Source organism: Orbicella franksi, chromosome 14 (genome assembly GCF_964199315.1).
Source record: "Orbicella franksi chromosome 14, jaOrbFran1.1, whole genome shotgun sequence".
NCBI classification, from domain to species: domain Eukaryota; kingdom Metazoa; phylum Cnidaria; class Anthozoa; order Scleractinia; family Merulinidae; genus Orbicella; species Orbicella franksi.
In genome coordinates, this window is record NC_138158.1 from 1,840,780 (window position 1) to 1,846,591 (window position 5,812).

Below are 5,812 nucleotides of genomic sequence, written 5' to 3' on the forward strand. Positions count from 1 at the left end.
TTCCGGAAAATCGAGCCAAAGTCGATCAGAATTACGATGCGCATAAGGCGGTCTCGGCTAGTCTTAAAGTCTTAAAATAAAGTGGGGCTATATTTCGACGAATAAGCTCGAAACCGAGCGTCCGATCTTTTTACCTGTGTCCATTTTTCTGCAAAACAAGGCCATCAGGAGTTAGTTTAGAGTTCCTGGAACTGGAAAATATCCCCCAAGATCCGGCAAATCGAGCCAAAGTTGGTCAAAATCACGAGGCGCATAAGGTGGTCTCGGCCACTCTTTCAGTCTCAATATGAAGTGGGGCTATATTTCGACCTAAAAGCTCGAAACCGAGCGCGCGATCGTTTTACCTGTGTCCATTTCTCTGCAAACCAAGGCGATCAGGAGTTATTTTATAGTCCCCGGGACTAGAAAATATTCCCCAAGTTCCGAGAAATCGAGCCAAAGTTGGTCAAAATCACGATGCGCGTAAGGCGCTCTCGGCTACTCTATCAATCTTAAAATAAAGTGGGGCTATATTTCGACGTAAAAGCTCGAAACCGAGCGTGCGATCGTTTTACCTGCGTCCATTTCTCTGCAAAACAAGGCAAAAACAATTCATTTCCGATGGTAACTTAACAGTAAATCCGTTGATTTATTTTACCTTCAACGAAGATGACAAAGATATCTATTCCTTACAAATCTTCACATATGTATCCACGTGGTTCTGTGTTACCCGTAGCCTTATATTTTAAATCGCACTGGACATTATTTAACTGGCCGTATTGTTTTCGATAAGAAGAATTGATTTCAGCGCAAATTTCAGTAGCGGTGCTGGAAGGCTGACCGCTCTGCCAGCGGCTGTCATGTCTGGCCACAGTGGCACCAGGCGCTCCGGCCTCAGCCCATTTCCACGCTTCACTTTCTTTACGGAGTCCAATGTAGTAGTGAGTGTAACTACCGGTCTCCCTTCGATTTATTTCACGTTCAAAGATACCAGTGATATTGATTCTTTACAAAGCTTCACATATGTATCCACGTGGTTGTTTTAGCAATTGAGCCTTATATTTACGATCACATCTGACATTATTAAAGCGCCCGTATCTACTTAGATAGTAAGAATTGATTTCAGCACAATCTTCAGAAGCGGTGTTAGAGGGCTCAGCATACTGCCAGCGGCTGTCAGATGTGGCCAGTCACACCAGGCCCTCCAGCCTCGATCCATTTCCACTTTCCACTTTCTTTACGTAGTCCAATGTAATAGTGAGTGTAACTTCCGGTCTCCTTGGCTTTTTCTGTGAGGAAGCTCTTCACTTTGTTCCATTCATCGGTAATTTCCATGGTTAACAGGTGAGCCATCATGCTACGGCACGCGTCACGGGCCCCGTTCCATCTACTGTCGACGTCATGGAAAGTGTAACAGCCTTTCCTTGTTACGCTTTTGCAACTGAAATATTTAACCACATAGACATATTAGAAACAACAAACAATCGAAGTACTTAAGGTAGTTCAAAATGGTATTTAGTGCACGCAGACTGGGTTCTGGACGCACGCCCGATAATGTAGGGCCGCAATTCGTACATGGGAAAAAATTAGAAGGCAAGAAACCTGCCATTGTACAAAACCGCGAAGAACAAGTAAGCGGTTTTGGAAAGGGCTTGATGTCGTAAACTAACGTGCAAACCGACAAATACCGCGGACGCTCGTACAGTGCGAAATTAAACCAGACAATCACACACAAAGGCCCTACGAAGGAGGTCTCTCTGTTCATGACATAAAGCTAACTTGCTCCTTGACCCTCTGGAATTCTCCGGCTACGCTTAAAATAATAGACGAGCGATGTTCACAGCTTGACGTCGGTCAACATCGACCAGGCTTAAGCCCGGACAGCTCGATACGGAGTTCAATGTGCTACCCATCTCACAAGTCAATAAAGTGAAATGAGAAACTCTCAACCATTTAATCAGTAGAGATAAAATAAGAAAGAACGTCATAACGAGCTTGAAAAGAATCACTGAATTCAAAGCGCTAATCGTTATTTCTTTATTTGTAGGCCACTTAGTCCCTCACAATTAGCTCTTTTCCTTAGCTCTTTTCTGGTTCTCCACCTGTACCGAAAGGTAACTAATTTTGTAAATATGTGGCCAACTAGAAAACCGAATGGTTTACTCGACCCCCATACTCCAATGTTAATATTTATCAACCGGAAAGGTATACTGTAAACATAAAAAAGCTGTAATTTTATCTTTAAATGTAAATTGTGAGGAAACAAAGTATATTATGTTATGCTATGCTATGCTATGCTATGCTATGCTATGCTATGCTATGCTATGCTATGCTATGCTATGCTATGCTATGCTATGCTATGTTATGCTATGTTATGTTATGTTGTGTTGTGTTATTTTATGTTATTTTATCACAAAGTTCGAAAGAGCAATGAGAAATTCCAAACCTTTTGATTGATGCGAAATAAGAAAGAGCGTCATGATGAACTTCAATACAACCACTGACTTCATCTCTAGCCTGACGAAAAAATACAAACTAGAAACATTAAAATGGATAAAATTTCCTATTAACTAAAAACTTTTAATATCCATAATGTTCAGGAGAAACTTTCTAGTTATTAACAGTTAATTCAGTGTTTAAACTTCAACTTTGAGGGCAACTGCAAGATAATTCCCTAAACACTTGATTGTAAGAGCACGGTACAATGGTTTTACACGAGGAACATCAATCCTGGTGTATTTCTTAGCCGTTCAATTTGAAATACGAAGCAAAATTACGAAAATTCTGCAGATTTCGGCAAACGCGTGCCACGAGGGCGGATATTGATTATTTATTCTTTGACCTGAATGCTGCCTTTACATTTCCAGTGGAAATAATTCTTAAACCAACAGAAAGAATACAAGCCGATCCCAAAGTAAAATATAAATTCACTTTTTTCAAGGTTCTGTCCTGGGCGTCGCCTTCCTCATTCTCCAGTTGAATTCGAAATCAATACACCATAACGTATAAGATTATAACATACTCTGGAAGAAAAGATGTTGCAACTTGAGTCTAAGTTTGATAAAAGGACAAAGTCTTCCGAAGAAATATTCCAACGGTCTCCAACCTTAGACGGACAACGGCGAGGGCTTCGAGATAAGGGCTTCTTATGTGTTAGGCTCCGAAATTGTTTACTGGTGGTGCTTTTGTTGAGCGGTTTTGATCGCTTTGTCGGGTTTCTGTCTTTGGGACATGATTGGACCTGAATCAGAATTCTGCTGACAAATTGGCACATTCTGCCGGCAGTTAGTGCTTGTAAAATAATGTATTCCCAGATTGTGGTGAAAAGGAGGAGGGATACCTGATAGTCAGTGAAGTGGGGCTATATTTCGGCCCAGAAGCTCGAAAGTGAGGGTTCAAAAAGTTTTATTGTGTCCATTTCACTGCAAACCAAGGCCATCAGGAGTTAGTTTAGAGTCCCCGGGACTGGAAAATACCCCCCAAGTTCCAGGAAATCGAGCCAAAGTTGGTCAAAATCACGATGCACGTAAGCCGGTCTCGGCTTCTCTTTCAGTCTGTAAGTGAATTTGGGCTCTATTTCGGCCCGGAAGCTCGAAAGTGAGCGTTCAAAAAGTTTTGCTGTTTCCATTTCGCTGAAAACTAAGGCCATCAATAGCCAGTTTAGATTCCCCGTGATTGGAAAATATCCTTCAAGTTTCCGCAAATCGACATATAGTTGCTTAAAATCACAATACGCGTAAGGCGGTCTCGTCAACTCTGTCAGTCTTAAAATAAAGTGGGGCTATTTTTCGGCCTAGAAGCTCGACACCGAGCGTGCGCTCCTTTTAGCTGTCTCCATTTCACTGAAAACTAAGGCCATCAGGAGTTAGCTTGGAGTCCCCGGGACTGGAAAATATTCCCCAAGTTCCGGGAAATTAAGCCAAAGTTGCTCAAAATCACGATCCGCGTAAGGCGGTCTGGGCTACTCTCTTACCTTAAAAAAAGCTGGGCTATATTTCGGCCTAGAAGCTCGACACCGAGCCTGCGCTCCTTTTGCCTGTGTCCATTTCACTGAAAACTAAGGCCATTAGAAGTTAGTTTAGAGTCCCCGGGAATTAAAAAATATCCCCCAACTTTTGCCAAATCAAGGCAAAGCTGCTCAAAATCATGATCCGCGTAAGGCGGTCTTGGCTACATTTTCAGTCCTAAAATGAACTGGGGCTATATTTCGGCCTAGAAGCTCGACACCGAGAATGCGCTCCTCTCTCCTGTCTCCATTTCACTGAAAACTAGGGCCATCCGGAGTTAACTTAGAGTCCCGGGGACTGGAAAATATCCCCCAAGTTCCGGCAAATCAAGCCAAAGTTGCTCAAAATCACGATGCGCGTAAGGCGGTGTTGGCTACTCTCTTAACTTACAATAAAGCGGGGCTATATTTCGGCCTAGAAACTCGACACTGAGCGTGCGCTCCTATTACCTGTGTCCATTTCACTGAAAACTAAGGCCATCAGAAGTTAGTTTGGAGTCCCCGGAATTGGAAAATATCCCTCAAGTTCCGACAAATCGAGCCAAAGTTGCTCAAATTCACAATGCGCGTAAGGCGGCCTTGGCTACTCTTTTAGTCTTAAAATGAACTGGGTCTATATTTCGGCCTAAAAGCTCGACATCAAGCGTGTGCTCTTTTTGCCTTTTCCATTCCACTCAAAACTAAGGCCATAAGGGGTTAATTTAGAGTCCTGGGCACTGGAAAATATCCCCCAAGTTCCGGCAAATCGAGCCAAAGTTTTTCAAAATCACGATGCGCGTTTCGGCCAAGAAGCTCAACATTGAGCGTGCGCTAATTTTGCCTGTGTCCATTTCACCGAAAACTAAAGCCATCAGGAGGTAGTTTAGAGTCACCGGGACTGGAAAATATCTTTCAAGTTCAGCCAAATCAAGCCAAAGTTGCTCAAAATCACGATGCGCGTAATGCGGTCTCGGCTACTTTTACAATCGTAGAATGAAGTAAGGCGGTCTTGGCTACATTTTCAGTCCTAAAATGAACTGGGGCTATATTTCGGCCTAGAAGCTCGACACCGAGCGTGTGCGCCTTTTGCCTTTTCCATTCCACTGAAAACTAAGGCCATCAGGAGTTAGTTTAGAGCCCTGGGGACTGGGAAATATCCCCCAAGTTCCGGCAAATCAAGCCAAAGTTGCTCAAAATCACGATTGCGAGTAGGGTGGTCTCGCCCACTCTTTCAGTCTTAAAATGAAGTGGGGCTATATTTCGGCCTAGAAGCTGGACACCGAGCGTGCGCTTCTTTAACCTGTGTCCATTTCACTAAAAACTAAGGCCATCAAGAGTTAATTTAGAGTCCAGGCGAGTGGAAAATATCATTCGAGTTCCGGGAAATCAAGCCGAAGTGGGTCAAAACCACGATCCGCGCAACGCAGTCTCGGCTACTCTTTCAGTGTTAAAGTGCAGTGGGGCTATATTTCGGCCCAGAAGCTCGAAAGTGAGCGTTCAAAAAGTTTTGCTGTGTCCCTTTAACTGCAAACCAAGGCCATCAGGAGTTAGTTTAGAGTCCCCGGGACTGGAAAACATCCCCCAATTTCCGGGAAATCGACCCGAACTGGGTCAAAATCACGATGCGTGCAAGGCCGTCTCGGCGACTGTTTCAGTCTTGAAGTGAAGTGGGGCTATATTTCGGAGCAGAAGCTCGAAAGTGAGCGTATAAAAAGTTTTTGTGTGTCCATTTTACAGCAAACCAAGGCCAACAGGAGTTAGTTTAGAGTCCCCGGAAATGAAAAAATATCCCCTAAGTTCTGGACAATCGAGCAGAAGTGAGTCAAAATCACGATGCGTTCAGGGCGG

The 5,812-nt window shown here is 43.6% G+C and overlaps 1 pseudogene; it reads right to left on the reverse strand.

The window, feature by feature from the left end:
- Positions 1–986: 986 nt before the first annotated feature.
- Positions 987–2,489, reverse strand: LOC145468701 (CD209 antigen-like protein C; annotated as a pseudogene).
- Between the last annotated feature and the right edge of the window lie 3,323 nt (positions 2,490–5,812).